We start from the raw sequence: 17,205 nt of genomic DNA, 5'->3' as shown, positions 1-17,205 counted from the left end.
ATATATATATATATATATATATATATATATAAATTATTTGTAATAAAAGGTTGTCCTTTAATACAAGCAATCAGATATATAAACTGCACCTTTAATTTTACCTGCTCAAAGAAAAAACTCTTTGAATGCATCAAACATAACTAAAGCACATGCACAGGACAACACGAGCATTTATAGCATATAAGCTAATGTAAATATTATCCTGCTTGCTTTTTGAGCATTGTTGAGCTCTTAAAGGGGTGGTCCACTATGATATCATATTATAAACTTCAGTTGATGTGTAATGTAGCTGTGTGAACATAAACAGCATCTCTGAATGTAAGACGCTCAAAGTTCAATGCAAAAGGAGACCTTGGTTTTTACAGAGTTAGCTTAGCAAAGCCTACAATGAACGAATTTTGGGGACTACGAAAAAACTTCCGGGCCTTGTGAGATCACAAACGTACTTTTACCGCGCACACACACTGCAGAGCTAAGGGGCGTGGCCAGAGGCGCTGTAACATTACAGCAGAGGGAGCTAAAACGCTTCCAAACACTGTTATATTCACAGGGCTTCTTCTGTTTCTGTATTTGAGCTTTCAAAGGACACGACACAAAAACAGAAGTGCTCACAGTTCAATATTAATTATGTTCCAGAGAATTATAAAATACATAGCAAGCATGATTTGACAAAACACAGCTTCCAGAATCTCTCCCAGTTCAGTGCTGGATTCGGTTAAAATCTCTTCAAAGAAGGAGCAGCTCCAACAAGCAGAAGCTGTAGCCTGTGAGTTTTTATTTGTTAAAATGGATCATGACATGTAGTGTCTAGCGTTAACGGTATGCTGTAGCAAAGATGTAAACAACAGGAAATGATGTTCGCCACCGCTAACGATTCAGCTACAAATTCATATTTATCAGTCAAACTGCTGTAAACACACACACACTTCACCAGCACGTGCAGCGTCTCTCTATGTGTGTGTCTCTCTATAGGCAGCTTTTCCATGTGTTTTACACCTCAGATAATGAACTCGCAAAAGATATGTGAACGATTCATATTACTTACACAGGCGAAATCCGAATATATGTGAAAGACGTCGTGTAACACGTTGAGTTTAAAAAATACAGGAGAGCTTGCCTAACTCGTGTAGCAGCAGAAAAATAAACCAAGGCTCACACAGGTCGCATCCCACATCTGTGCTTTATTCTCCTGTCAGTGTCACTGTATATTACAGAATAATAACTTAATCCGAGCAGCAGAAAAAAAATAAATAAACATCGGTCCCGCGCACATGTGCTTCTCGGGTTATACGCGTCAGACAGTTCACACACACATACACACACACACAATGGTGATCTCTCTTAAAGGAGCCGCACCCCATTTTCACTCGTTACAGACACTTGTCAGATGTTATTTTAGAGAGCGATCATGAGGTTGACTGACTGTTTACACAAAACGCACGTGCTTGTACGGGCGTGACGTGGAGCCGATACACGATCGCAGTACAATATGACATATGACCAATCAGAGTCACTTGAGGGCGGGCCTTTCAGAGGAACTAGGAAATATGTCAGTCATTTTCATGTTAGCTGAGTATCTGTATATAATCAAAGTGAGATTTATGAAAAAATTACGCGATTTCCTTCAATTGAAGCATGAGCACACATTGCTTTGCATCTTTTAAACGCAACCAAGCCTTAAAATTACATTGTGGACCACCCCTTTAACCACCTGTGATTGGTCACGTGCTCAACAGAAAAGGCTGCTATTGGCTCTAATGGTCAGCGCACCTCTGGTGCTGTTCAGCAAGCTGTGACATGGACACTGATGTTAAACGGCTGCTACAATCAGCTGATCCACTATAGATTATGACGCGGTGGAGAAAACTCACTGCAGAAACGCTCGTGTCTGAATCCACAAGTAACGATATTGTTGTAACAGCCGAGAGAGGAGATAAAATGTTACCTCACCAACACACCAGCAGGTCAAAGGGGCCACAGGGAGAGAGAAAGAGAGATAGAGAGAGAGAGAGATGTGTTCTGATGTACTTCCCTGTCAGTGGAAGACTGTCCAGCAAACTCACAACTTTAAACTCTACATTTTAAGTAGTCGCAGCTTTTTAATTACTCGCAGTCGCCTCCCTCGCCATAGTTACAAGCTACTGCCATATAACGCATACAGTTGAAGTCAGAATTATTAGCCCCCCTGTTTATTTTTTTCCCCCAATTACTGTTTAACAGAGAGCAGATTTTTTCAGCACATTTGTAAACATAATAGTTTTAATAACTCATGTCTAATAACTGATTTATTTTATCTTTGCCATGATGACAGTAAATAATATTAGACTACATATTATTCAAGACACTTCTCTACAGCTTAAAGTGGCATTAAAAGGCTTAACTAGGTTAATTAGGTTAACTAGGCAGGTTAGGGTAAAAAGGCAAGTTATTGTATAATAATAGTTTGTTCTGTAGAAAAAATCGAAGCTTTATTAGCTTAAGGGGCTAATAATTTTGGCCTTAAAATGGTTGATAAAAAAATGTAAAACTGCTTTTATTCTAGCCGAAATAAAACAAATAAGACTTTCTCCAGAAGAAAAAATATTATCAGACATACTGTGAAAATGTCCTTGCTCTGTTAAACATCATTTGGGAAATATTTATGTGTGATAAATGATCTGTGAAAATGTGATAAATATCTGTATGTGATAAATGATGCCAGTACACAGTAACCGGTTATGATTATTACCGAACCGATACTACATTGTTTGCATCTGCATCGCAGTGTATTGAAGAAGCAATTAACCCCTATTATATAAAATGAAATAGAATCAGAATCAGAAATATGAACAGTGTCCTGAGTCGAAGCTGGGCACCGCAGACAGCCGCCGACTGCCAGTGTGCGTACCCTGATATAAACCTGTTTACAATTCTAAAATGCATGGCTTTGCGTGGTGCATCACATCCAGTGTGTGACCCCCTTTACGATGGTAACTGCAGACAGTTACAACTCTTTTTGCATCCTTGTTGGAACTCACACTGCTAGCGAGCGAAGATTTATGTAAGTTTGGCAAGCTGAATGCATTCAATACTGTACAGGAGACATGGAGGAGATTGATTGACAGTGATCCACAGCCACAGATGCAGAACACAATGAGCTATAAAAAAATCAACATGTCAAATTGCACTAAAAAATCAGGGAAACTGCGAGACCGCTAAAGGTAAACCATGTTATAAATTACAAGAGACCACTGTAATTAACTGTCAACCCTACATTGATTAATGGTTAAGTGATTGATTTGTTGCCTGATTGTTTGTTCCTGGTTGTTTTGAGGTCTCATTTGGTTAACGTTAAAGTGAACCAGAAGTTGTTGAGACTTTTAATTTATGTTGATGTACTTCCTTATCAAGTGTGATTATAAAATATAAAATCAATCATTTTTACTATTAGAGGCTGGGTAAATTCACACACTGCTGCCGCACAACTGCGCATAAACCCTTTGTGAAAGGGATTTTTGCATAATGATTCCCCTCATATCGAACTTGCGTTAAGAGAGTGTATTAACATGCAGTTGCTATGGAAGCCCTCATGTTGACGTCAACACAAGGGCGTAGATTTGCTTTTGATATTGGTAAGGACCTACCCATATACCCCTCTGATGTCCCTAAAGTGTGGGTGTGTGTGTGAAGTTTCAGCTCAAAATACCACACACATATTTATCCATGATTCTTTGAAACTGACCCCTTATAGGCTTTGATTCAAATTGTGCTGTTTTGGTGACTGCTGCTTTAAATTCAAATGAGATTGCAGACCAGTGGCGTTGCGGTGTGGGGGCTTTGGGGGCTTAAGCCTCTGATGTATAGTTAAAAGCCCTTGATCTATAGGAATATGTTGCACTTAAATAAAAATAGGTTACATTTATTTTGTTATCTAGGTACTTAAAATTACCTTATACATCACGCGCATTCCACTTAACAGCATTTTTGTCAGGTAATTAAATACTCAGCTGTTCAGCAGTACCTGTTTCTACCAGCAGGTGGGGGTGGCACTGTTGTCACATGGTGTTAAAAAAATCCCGCCTCTGCGCTGTCTTCATTAATTTTTTTAGGAGCTGAAGCTTATAAGGTAATAATTCAACTGTTTCGAGAAACTGAATAGTTCTAACTACTGATGAAGCTGAATATTTGTTTTCACAGTATAAAATGTGTGTAGATTTGGTGAAATAAAATACCTGAAATCAATAAAATGTCCGTCATATTAATGTAAATACATGCGAATTAGTGAGAAAAACGTAAGTTGTACTAGCTTTCTAGATATCATATAGATATCTAGACATTTCGTCACCTTGGAATTATAAGGTTCTATCTGCTTTCTATATGATTTTGAGATATTGAGCTTCAAAGATTTTGCATTCCATATAGGAAGCAATATGTGTGTAACAGTTCTCTTTTATACATTAACATGACAGAGACCCTAAATGCTCTCTAAAAATTCTCTTACATTTGCAAATTGGAGTAAACAAACATGGTAGATAGAAGCTTCTCATTCTGAAAAGTCATTTTCCACTTGGAATTATAAGATTCTATCTGGCAGATCATTCATTGAAGCATTAATTTTCATGAAATACAATCACAAAATATATAATTTGGTGTTGTAGCAACATGTTGATGCTTGAGAAAGTTACATTTTTGATTTCTATTTATTTCATGTTTTAGGATGAATATTTTTTCTTGTTTAAATTAAGCATACATGGCTGTGCTAAATATTTTGTCCAGTGCAGATGTCAATTTTATCTAATTAATATGTTAATATGTATAACAGTTTATGCTTTATATGAATTATTGAATTATATTGATTGAATTACATGCCCCATGAATTAAATTAAGTATTTAACCTTCAAAATTCAAAATTTAAAGACTTTGAAAGAAAACAGACAATAAGTAAATGAGTATAATGAACACTGAAAAATGTTTCACTTAGCATATATATATATATATATATATATATATATATATATATATATATATATATATATATATATATATATATATACAAACCAAACTGAACTACACTGTACCAATTTACTATGACCTTTTATGTGAAGCTGCTTTGACACAATCTACATTGTATAAGCGCTATACAAATAAAGGTGAATTGAATTGAATTGAATATACACAAATAAAAATATTTCACATTTAAGACAGAATTTCTTTAATATTCATTTCTTTTTCAACAATGTCTAATTTAACGTTTCATCTCAATGTAAAAAAAAGCTTCTAAATCATCACATTGACGCACTTCTCAATTTTGTTTGGTGCCGCATTATTTAGTAGACTTTGATTTTGTGTGATTTTATTGTATTTTTGGTCTTTCCCACTGTCAGTGGAGCACTCTGGCGAAATGGTAAAGAGAGCGGATCCTGATTGGTCCTTGTACGTGCATTCAAAATGCTGATTGGCTAAATTATCATGTGTTGTTCAGGTCCTAATTAATTGGTTCAGGTGTGTTTGATCAGGGTTGGAGCTGAACTTTGCAGGAAGGTCGATCTCCAGGAACAGGGTTGGGCATCACTACTATAGACCAATTCAGTGTGGTCCTGTTGTTGGCCCATTTCCTGCTTGTTATCAAACTGTTTCATAGCTATAACAGGAGGCAATTCAATCATAACTTAATGTTAAAACAGCTATCATAACATTATAGATCAGTATGTGGCTCTTTTTGGATTTTTGGAGGCTAAAGAAATTAAAAATGTACAACAGGAAACACGTTGGGACCATTGTTTTTGTTTACATGCCTTAAAATGGTCTATAAACGCAAAACAAAACCAGCAAAACTGAAACAACAGTCACCAAACTGCATAACGTCATATGGACTTATCAAGTGTGATTGGATATTTTCACACACTGTTGAAACACATCTATGCCTAAACAACAGATTCCCTTTAACTATTATTTCACTTGAATATTTTCTTTCTTGCATTGAACATTTTGATTCTAATTGACTCTAAAAAGCAGTTTTTTTGACAGGATAGCTGTTCATTTCAGATGAATGTGTACATATTGGGATATATCTGTTGATTTGACTGCTTCTAGGATTAATTTGTTGTGTTTGGCTGCAAGAAAACTGAGAACCGTTAAGTCGATGTACAGTAGTTATATAAGCTTGTTATGAGTAGTATTGCTCTGATATTAGAAGCATCTTCATAGCTCCAGAACTTAAGGCCAGTGCAATCTGCTTGCATTGCTGATTTGGGAAAACCAAGACCCCTGTGGATCCTATTATATGACAAATATATGTTATGAACGGCCATCCGGAACAGCTTTGACCTGCAGCGAAATCTGCAAATTACAGTATATTGAAATGTGCCGTCATAATGTGGCTTTGCAGTTTGCCATTATGGGGGCCTTCATTACATTTGAGGCTGGCAGTAATGATCCCTCTCGTATTATATCTGAGGCTAGCAATTACGGCCACAGTATATGAGCGAAACGCAGGGAAAACCAGAGGGGGATGGGGTGCAAGTGTCATGAAAACTTTCTGCTGTGCTAGTTTCTACAGTTCTTCGAGGAGAGATCATGACCTAGACAATGTCTGCTGTAACAGACGGTTCAGGGCTGGATGGCAAGACACAGTAGTTTCTTTTCAAATTATTAATAATTTTCATTTTGATGATAACTTTAAAGGTGCTGTATGTAAATGCTTGTGTCTTCTAAAGCATGATAATACCATAATATGTTTGCAGAAATTTAACCCTTTAATGTGTGCGATCACACTGGTGTGATTATAACGTTAGAATGCATATAATCAACTGCTACAATTCTGCTCTAATGCACTGAGGAATAGAAAGAGAGCGCTGCTTGTCATAAATCACGATCAATCAGTGTTTTCAAGTTATTTTTTAGGTTTCAGACTTTCAAACACACATAAATACTAGCAAAACATATCACTGAAGATTTGTAAACTACACGTAGATGTCTATAGAGATAAGTTTTCAAATAAAACTGCACAATTTCCAGCGTTTTCCATGTAAAATACACATTGTTTATTTTACAATAGCATTTACTCTACTCGTCTCCCAGTTAAAAAGCCACTTACTTTCATGTATTTCAGAATAAGATGAAGAATAAGCAAAATATAGACTAAGCATTGCCACGCCCCTCAGCCATCATAAATCAAAGAATAGGATCATCTTTAAAGGGCACCTATGGTGAAAAATTTTCAAGCTGTTTGGACAGAAATGTGTGTAAGTATAGTGTATAAACTGTCATATTGGGGTGAAATAAACACACCCAGTCCTTTTTTTTTTTAATTTAACAACATAAAAACGGTGGACCAATTGGAGCGGTTTTCAGATCGACCGCAACTTTACGTAGGAGTGCGGTCCCCCCGCCCACCAATATTGATTGACAGCTGCACGCATTAACATGTCCGGTAGTCACGTGTATAATCATATCAACAAGACAGGATGAGTGCAAAGCAGCTGGGAATAAAAGGTGTGTTCAGTTCGCTAGGATCATCAATCATCATCAAACGTGATCAAGAGTGAGTTTCACAAGTTTAACATGTTTTAAAACAGAGCATGTGTGTAATGAATTACAGCGATTCACTTCATCAGCAGAGCCGCGTGTCAGAACAATTATAAAGGAAGATGCTTCAATCGCGGTTTGTGGACGTTAAATTAGGTTTATTTTGTACATTAACATAACAGATATCCATACAGCAGTGGATATTACCAGTATCATGTCACATATGCGTGCAAAACGAGTGCAAAGCTTAAAGCGCTGTCTCTCTCTCTCTCTCTCTCTCTCTCTCTCTCTCTCTCTCTCTCTCTCTCTCTCTCTCTCTCTCTCTCTCTCTCTCTCTCTCTGTGTGCGTGTGTCCGCTGCGCTATGTGTGTGTGTGTATGTCTGCTGCGCTATATGTGTGTGTGTGTGTGTATGTCTGCGCTAAGTGTGTGTGAGTGTGTATGTGTCTGCGCTATGTGTTTGTGTCCTCGCTATGTATGTGCGTGAACTTTGTAATGACATTGTGTGTGACTCATTGTTGCAACGCCACAAAAACTGCATCAAATACTGACTGTTAAAGTTCTTACTGTAGTATTTCTCACACATGTTATGTGAGATCTGCTTCCTGAGGCAGCCGAGGGCGGCGATTGCTGACAGGCACGTGGGAACGGTGGGTGGGGAGGACTAGCCTTAAAGGGCCAGTACAAAAAAACAGCAAAAACTTTTTTCCAGCTAAAATACAGACACTTCAAACAGTTATAATAAATAATCTGATGGGTGTTTTAAGCTGAAACTTTACAGACACATTCTGGGGACACAAAAGACTTATATTAAATATGAAACTTTAAAATTAAACTGTTTTAAAGACAAAATACATGTTCTTACTAGGGCTGCACAATTCTGGCAAAAATGTGAATCACGATTTTTTTTGCTTAAAATCAAGATCACCATTTTCTCACGATTCTGTAAATGTAAAATAAAGGTTAATATGATTATTATTATTGTTAATTCTCAAACATATGGTAAAACAACACTAATAATATTAGGCCAATGTGTAGGTCTAATGTTGTTTAAAATGCAATTTGTTGTACAGTCATGATGGTGGACTAGAACAGACTTTCAGTATGTCCTGTTTGTTTATTCACAGTAAAATGATGACATTAGAATGTAACTATTTATAATTCTGAAGTTGATTTATTATGTGTAAGACATGTGCTTGTCATCTGTTATTAATAACATTATTAGACCATTATATTTCCATTAAATATAGCCTAGGTTTGTAATACGGACACAGTAAACGTTTATTTTCATCCACAACACTATGTGTTCGCTATGAAAGAAAAAATATAATCAAATACTTGTCGTAATCATAACTCTAAAATGCATATGATCATTTAAAGCGCCCATATTATACATTAAAAGGGGTCATATTTCATATTTATATGGGTCTCCAATAACATACTGATACGCATGCAAGGTCAAAAAATACTTTCATGGTCTCATAATATGACTTTATTTTTACCTAATTATCCCACCAACTCCCATATGAATCGTTCAGCGATTCATTTGTTCCCAACCCCTCCTTAGCGCGAAGCTAATCTGCGCTGATTGGACCGATGACAGCCTGTTGTAATTGGTCGACAGCGCTCAGCGTGAGACAGTAAAATGCCCAGCGCGGTTTGTCAAGCCCCCGGTTCGCCAACATTGGAAAAGGATTCGATTGCAGCAGACGCCCGAAACACGCTTCATAGTAAAACTTACTCAACAGTGTTACTCAGACACCTTACCACCAAAAGCAGTGTAGTCAAACACCAGCATATTGCTCCATTCTGATACACATTCAGTATTAATCCACACAGCAGCCAAAGCTGAACTATTCCGAACCTTGACCGTCGCACGTGTGTAGGAACAGCTGACATTTAAATCCTTAAACAAAGCAACACGCGTCGCGTTTCAACGTGGCATTAGACGCGATAAGAAAATATAAAGAGTTAACCTTATGCAGTACAAGCGGGTACATGTAACAAAACACAATTAAATATATCATTTGCAAGCTAGAGAAAACAAGGAGACAGCCATTTACTTACACTTATGAAATGCGTCACAGGCCAGGTCTGATTTCATTAATTATCTTTCATTTTGGAGCTTTTCTCCCTTCTCAGCTGTAACTTAGACCATTTCTATTTGCAATCATTGCTGTGGCACCTCTTGCGTGAAGTGTTATATGTTCTCAGGGTTTACCTGTACTCTGCTTTGCCCAGAGATCACATCCCCAGCCTGGGGTTGTAGCGCTCACTCCTCAGCTGCAGCAGCCTGCCTTTGTGCCTAATAAACTGGCCTTATTTTGCATAACCCCCTGGTGTATTGTCTGTCCATTGGTCTCACAAGTCTCATACATCAGTAGTCTTTTCTGATCCTTCCTTTAAAGAACGAATGAATCACCAATTCCCCTTACACTTCCAATAATATCCAGGTAAGCACAGCATCTTCATGACTCATGATGACTTCAGGATCTGTTTGTATGTGCTGCTGGGTTAGTGGGCGGGGCTGCAGGTTAAAATTTTCCCGTGTTTGCACGTGCAACAATTGGGCGGGGCTTATGTTTCATAGCCACGTCACGCCGAAATGGCTAAAGACTCGTTTTGAAGATGATTCATTCTAACCAATGAGTCGACTCTTTTTTTTAGATGATAGTTCAATAGTTTTCAAAATTGTCCACATTCAGATTTAAGCCTTAGCTGGATATTTCATTTCACTTAGAGCTGTGTTACACACTACATGGAAGGGCATTTTAAAAATCCGGGGCTCTTTAAATGATGTGAGGTTTCACTTTCACTTCCGAGTGCGGCTCAGGGCTGCGGTCACTGTGAGAAAAAAGACATACATGCAAATCAAACCTCCCGCACGGCCCTCAAACGATCACTCTGTGCAACAAACTGAACGTTATTTACAGCGTTATTACCTGTTATTCACAGCCTATACAGGTTCTGTTTACTAAAGTCGTCATTTGCATGCACGCGCACGTTCTCGGCAGTAAACAAACAGCTCGCAGTCAGCTTACGTGGGATTTCGTGACCATGAATACATCATTACATGAAGACAGAAATGTCATTTTTGGCTGAATTATACCTTATAAATACAGTATGTGACACTTTTAATACCATTTGGAGGTGTCAATGTTGCTGTGAAGACTTGTGCGACTGCCTTGCTTCTCTCCTGACCTATAGAATAAATACACAATTTCACAATTAATTTTCAAATAAATTTTGCTTCAAATAAAAATGTGTTATAATTTTAGCTTGTTGATCTCTTAAACTTCTTTAACGACTTTTAAAAATCCCTATGGGAGAAATAAATGGAAAATAAAAGTCAGTGGGCACTAGTGTACTGCATTTCTATCATACTTTTGTCCATGTGTCTAACAGAAGGGCTGAAATTACAGTCTATCAATCACTATAAAAGCTAGTATGCGCCAACATTAGTTATTTTTACTGCAGTTATTTCCATCACAAAGCAGTTCATAGCATGTTTTATTCTCTTACACGCCATCTAAAGAGCACAATAGTCCTGATCTCCTCTTTTTTGGGGAGTGAAGTGTCTTTTTGGGATACAATCCAGGTCTTGTTACCTGATTCCTGCTAAAACGGGCCTCAGGCTGCTCTTCACCGCATTAACCGCTGACTGCATTTCTCCAGTGCCTGACCTGCTATTGTTTGAGTGCGCTGATGGGATTATGGGGGATTTGCTTTTGTTTTCAGATGATTTAGGGAAGGCGGGAGTGTTTGAGCTTCAGCTTTGACAGCCAAATGCCACTTCAGTGACCCCCTGAGATCTTCTGGTTTAAAGTGACCCCTTCTTTAAGCCCCAACTTGACAATGCTACAGACCAATAATACCTTATTATTATATTTGATTTATTTTTAAATCTAAGTTTATAGGTCACTCTTTACAAAAAGGTATCGTTAGTTAATGTATTTAATAACATAAACTAAGTATGCCTAATACTCGTAGAGTATTTATTATTCATAGTTTCACATTTACTAATGCGTTATTAACATCTGAAACTTATATCTGTTAACATTAATTAATGCACTGCGAGTTAACATGAACTAGCAATGAATGACTGTATTTTTCATTAGCTAACATTAACAAACAAGAATAAATAATATACTGTAACAACTGTATTGTTCAGTGTTTGTTGAAGGTAGTAAATGTATTAACCAACATTGACTAATGCAACCTTATTGTAAAGTGTTACCAGTTTATAGGCGTCTTTGTGTTTTATAGTTGTAACCCTGTATCAAGCACACTGTATATTTTATTTGGCCTCTAAATTATTATAGATACTTTATGACAGATTCATAAAACAGATTGATTGTTTAAATGATTTTAGTAAGAAAAACACGTTTAGTATAATGTAGAAATATTCACTCTGCTTGATTTTGATGACTTTTAAATTGTCAGTATAATTGTAAATAGTACTTGGCAAAGATCAATCGCATCCAAAATAACACATTCTTTTACACACACACACGCACACACACACATATATATATATATATATACATACACACAGTTAAAGTCAGAATTATTACCCCCCCTTTGATTTTTTTCTTTTTTTTTCTTTTTGAAATATTTCCTAAATGATGTTTAACAGAGCAAGGTAGTTTTCACCGCATGTCTGATAATATTTTTTCTGGAGAAAGTCTTATTTGTTTTATTTCGGCTAGAATAAAAGCATTTTTAAAAGCATTAAACTATTATGTTTAGAAATGTAGAAAAAATCTTCTCTCCGTTAAACAGAAATTATGGAAAAAATAAACAGGGGAGCTAATAATTCAGGGGGGCTAATAATTCTGACTTCAACTGTATATATATACATATACATATATATCAAAGTCAAGTCAAGTCAGCTTTATTGTCAATTGAACTATGTGTTCAGGACATACACAGAATCAAAGTTGCGTTACTCTCAGACCCTCGGTGGATAACAGTAATAATAATATTAATACAAAACCTAAAATTTGACAAAGAAATTACAATAAATACATTTTCACACATAATATAATCTAAAAATATAAGTAAATAATAAGTATATAGCCAAAATGAGGAGAACATGCAAACTCCTCAGCTGGGACTCGAACCAGATATTTAAGTTGATGTATAATTTGTATCATATATAACTTTTTTCTCAAATATATGCATGCGTGTTTTTGTGTGTGTGTGTTTGTGTGTGTATATGTGTATATATATATATATATATACACACACAAACACACACACACACACACACACAAACACACACGCACAAACACACACACATAATAAATAGACACAGTTTATACACATATCATATCAAAACAAACTTTTATTTTGGATAAATGTTTTCCCACCACTAATTTTAAAATAGTCTTTTCATTTTATATATAATAAAAATATATATGTTCAAATAAATTATCTAATAATCAATAATCAAGCAATGCTTGTTTTTGTTTTGTTTTTCAATTATAATTGCAATTAAATAAAATTATCCCATTATAGAAAAGCAACACAGGCTCATTCTGAAAACATCTTCCTATATACATTTCTGGAGATCACAAATTATGTAGCCAGAGGAACGTATGACTGCTTTTCGTCTTTAAAACTAACGCTACGGGGTGGTATGACGCTGTTCTGCCGGTCGATCGCTGCTTTTGTAAAAACTATTGGTTGGGTTTAGGGAAGGAGGAGGGTGGGTCAGTCAGTCAGTCAGTCAGTCAGTCAACAGCGGCCTCTGGTGGATTTAAACGAGAACAGCAGGCAAATAACACTCGCGATAGGAATATGAGATCTGAAAAAGTGAACACAGCGACCTCTGATGGATTCACGAAAACTAAAACTGCAAAATACTTTCCTCCTGGGACACATTTGGCACTCTCTACAAATGTATATAGCGGTACGTTTTCAGAATAAGTCTGGGTTGCAAAAAAGTCTAACCACAAAACTAAGCACTTAAATATAATATTACTGATGTTTATATGTATTTATGAAAGTAATCTGTTTTATACTGCTTTACAGATCTTAATAAATTGAAAATTCAAAAACATCTTATTAAATTAAATGTAAAAAATGTATAGCTTTTACTTATTTAAAGCTCAAAGTTTATTTTTGGTCCTATACCAACAAATATATCTCTACCAGTCATGCATTATTTATAAGTTTTAATGTTTGGGGAATAATTTTATTTATTTATTTATTTATTTATTTATTTATTTATTTATCCATTCCTTGACTGTGAGCTTCAAGCTTTCACTTTGCGGGATTTAATTGCATTTTTTTAATACAATTCGTCCCACTTCTTAAAGTGACCAAAAGTATCCAGAGAGGATTTAAATGCTATGCTTCTTATTATAAAACTTTTATTAAATGTTGAGGAATTCAATGTTGCTGACTCAATTCCAGATTTACATGTATCTCCAGAGCAGCACACACGCACACACACACATGCACACACACACACACACATATACACAAAAAAAAATCAAGTGAACAAAATCCAAAATGTAACTCATGCCTCTGCAACGGTCTGTAAAGCATGTCGTAGACAATGGTAAGTGAAGGGTCAATTGCTGTGCAAGTGTGCGTGTCCGGCTGTTTGACTGGCAGCTCTCTTTGAGACGTTGCTTCAAGCGGGACAAAAGGAGAACGTTTAGTGCACACAGCTGTTTGTCTGACAGCACGTCTGAGTCACACGGTCAGCATGCAGAAACCGATGACATCATAGCCCTGCCCTCCCCCAGATGAATAGACGGAGAGAGAAGTGTTGCATCATTGTCCTGGACGCTAATCATTCCCTGTTGTCTGTGCTGAGTATTGCTTTTTACATTTAGGTTCCAATTATACTAAAACGCTTTAGCTTTAAAGACGTTTACATGTCCACACTACCACAGAATGTTAGACCCCTAAAAGCGGAGAGTTTTGAAAACACTGAAGAATTTTTGTTTTAGAAGACTACACTGAAATAAAATTGTTCATTGGATTTACTTTTTTTAAGGTAAGTGATTGCAAACTATTTAAAAGGGCTGACTTTAAACAAACAAATCAAGGCCCAGTCCCAATTCTATTTTTGCACCTCTTCCCCTTGGCCCTTAAAACAGAGTGTGAAGGAGAAGGGCCTCAAAACTTACCTGTAAGAATTGGGACAGCACTACAACTCCTGCATACGTCACCAGATGTCATCGCAATCTCTTGCTTCATATGAGATCAGACGATGGTGACTGCTGTAGTTATTCCAGTTGGGTTGTTTTTGGGTGTTTATCTTCAGGAAATCACTGAAAGTGATGATATCATGTTATCATAACGATATAATGTGGCAATAAGATCGAAACTGTACTGTGCATTTACACAGTGGCCATATTCATCTATGTAAACACACAAACACAACATTAACATTATAGCAGACACTGTAAAAACGCTCATTCTCAGCCACTAGACTTTTCTGACAGGGTATTCCAGTGTCATCGACTGACACATGTGAAAGTATGTTGTGGGACTGCTATACAGGAGGTATTATTAGAATCAGAATCAGAATCAGAAAGTGCTTTATTGCCAGGTATGTTCACACATACGAGGAATTTGTTTTGGTGACAGAGCTTCTACAGTGCAACAGGATAACAGAGACAGGGCAAAAAACAGATAATAAATATATTTTAAAAAATAGAAGTAAGTAGTGAGTGCAAATATACAGATTGACAAGTGTATGTACATGTTTATTACTATATACAACGTTATATGTGCAGCTGTTATGTGCAAATTGGCATATAAAGTGTGTTGTTAAATAAATGTATATGTGTATAAAAGTGTAAAGTCTCATCAAGTGTTCATGAGATGGATTGCCTGAGGGAAGAAACTGTTTCTGTGTCGGGCTGTTCTGTGCGCAGTGCTCTGTAGCGTCGACCAGAAGGTAAAAGTTCAAAGAGGCAGTGTGCTGGGTGTGAGGGGTCCAGAGTGATTTTGGCAGCCCTTCTGCTCGCTCTGGATAAGTACAGTTCTTGGGGAGTAGGAAGGGTTGTACCAGTGATTCGCTCAGCAGTCCGAACTATTCGACGTAGTCTTTGGAGATCGTATTTAGTAGCTGAGCTAAACCAGACAGTTATTGATGTGCAGATGACTGATTCAATGATAGAGGTGTAGAACTGTTTCAGCAGCTCCTTTGGGAGGTTAAACTTCCTCAGCTGACGAAGAAAGTACAGCCTCTGTTGAGCTTTTTTGACAATAGAGTCAATGTGAGTGTCCCACTTCAGGTCCTGAGAGATGGTGGTGCCCAGGAACCTGAATGACTCCACTGCTGCCACAATGCTGTCCATGATGCTCAGTGGGAGGAGAGCAGGGGGGTTTCTCCTGAAGTCCACTATCATCTCCACTGTTTTGAACGTGTTGAGCTCCAGGTTGTTGTTAGGGATTATAGATAACGGAATTTAGCGATTTTTATTTTATCGATTTTTTTTTTTTTTTTTTTTTTTTTTCTAAAAAGCATGACAGTAAAACATGAACGCCGTTACGAAAATATTAAAGCATGTGCTTGTTTGTTGTAAAAATTCATAATAATGACAAAAATACTAATTTGTGCATCTCCTGACTTCCGTGTCCAGCCATGCTGCTGTTGTAGCTGGTGTATTCTGCGGAATTTTCTTACCTCTTGGTTTCGAGTGTGGTCCTGAAAAATCTCCATTTCAAGGGCTATCTAGCCCATCCCCTTAGCTCTACGCCTTCAAGCGTAGAAATAAAGAGAATTGGCACAACCTTACCCCTTCACATGAACACACAAAACGAGTGGTAGGGGGGTAAGGGGAAGGGCTAGGGGGAGGAATTGGGATTAGGCCTAAATTTAGTAATGTTCAACTTAATTTGTTTGTTTAAATTCAGCCCAAAGAAATTGTTTACAACCACTTAACGTTAAAAAAACTTAGTAAATCCAAGTAATCATCTTTGAATAATTATTTTCAGTGTATTACCAGTTACAAAATTTAGTAAATCCAATGAATAATTTATTTTCAGTCTGTCAGTGTGGATGGAGGAAAGTGAATGTGTGAGATTTTCTTCATTCTTTCATTGCATGACTTGTGCAATTTCATTGTTATTTGGCAGGATAATTGAACAGTTTTTCTATTATTCGGTTTGGCTCGTGTCTTAAAACATGAATTACATTCTCAAAACTATAAGATTGTTTTGTAAAACAGTCTTACAGTTCAGCACAACACTATAGCTCACTTGCGAAAGCTCATATATTTCCCAAAACTGTTCACTCGTGTATCAAAACTAAATTTCCTTCTCATTTAAACAGTCAGTGACCCCCAAATCATTTGTCCCTTTGGCATTGCGTGAGCACTGCAAGTCAAAATGTTTAGTTGTTTTGTCACTATCGCAGAGGACCATTGAAATATCCCTCATGCCCACCTTTCAGTCTTAGCCCATTCTTGAAAATGGTTACTGTACTGTTTTTTGTCGTTTGACAGAATGCAATTGTGTATAAAACTAAATAAAATAAATGTATAAGATTTATAAAATGTATAAAAAGGATTTTAGTTTAGGAGTAGCTGTCATGAATGGGGCTCAATGCAAGGAACAACAGAGATGAGGATCCAAGTGCAGGTAAAATAAGATTATATTTAAGCAAAACAGGGATAACAGAAGTGGCTGGTACAAAAAGGGCAATGCAAAAATGTCATCAAAAAACTGGCAT

The 17,205-nt window shown here is 36.8% G+C and overlaps 1 protein-coding gene across 1 annotated transcript in view; it reads left to right on the top strand.

The window, feature by feature from the left end:
* grb14 (growth factor receptor-bound protein 14) overlaps positions 1–17,205 on the top strand; it is a 110,049-nt gene that overhangs the window by 12,316 nt on the left and 80,528 nt on the right. The gene's annotated exons all lie outside the window — the stretch shown is intronic.

The sequence above is a fragment of the Danio aesculapii genome, chromosome 9, assembly GCF_903798145.1.
Source record: "Danio aesculapii chromosome 9, fDanAes4.1, whole genome shotgun sequence".
Classification (NCBI taxonomy): domain Eukaryota; kingdom Metazoa; phylum Chordata; class Actinopteri; order Cypriniformes; family Danionidae; genus Danio; species Danio aesculapii.
Note: the sequence above shows the minus strand (reverse complement) of the source record. Positions and strands in the feature narration are given on the sequence as shown.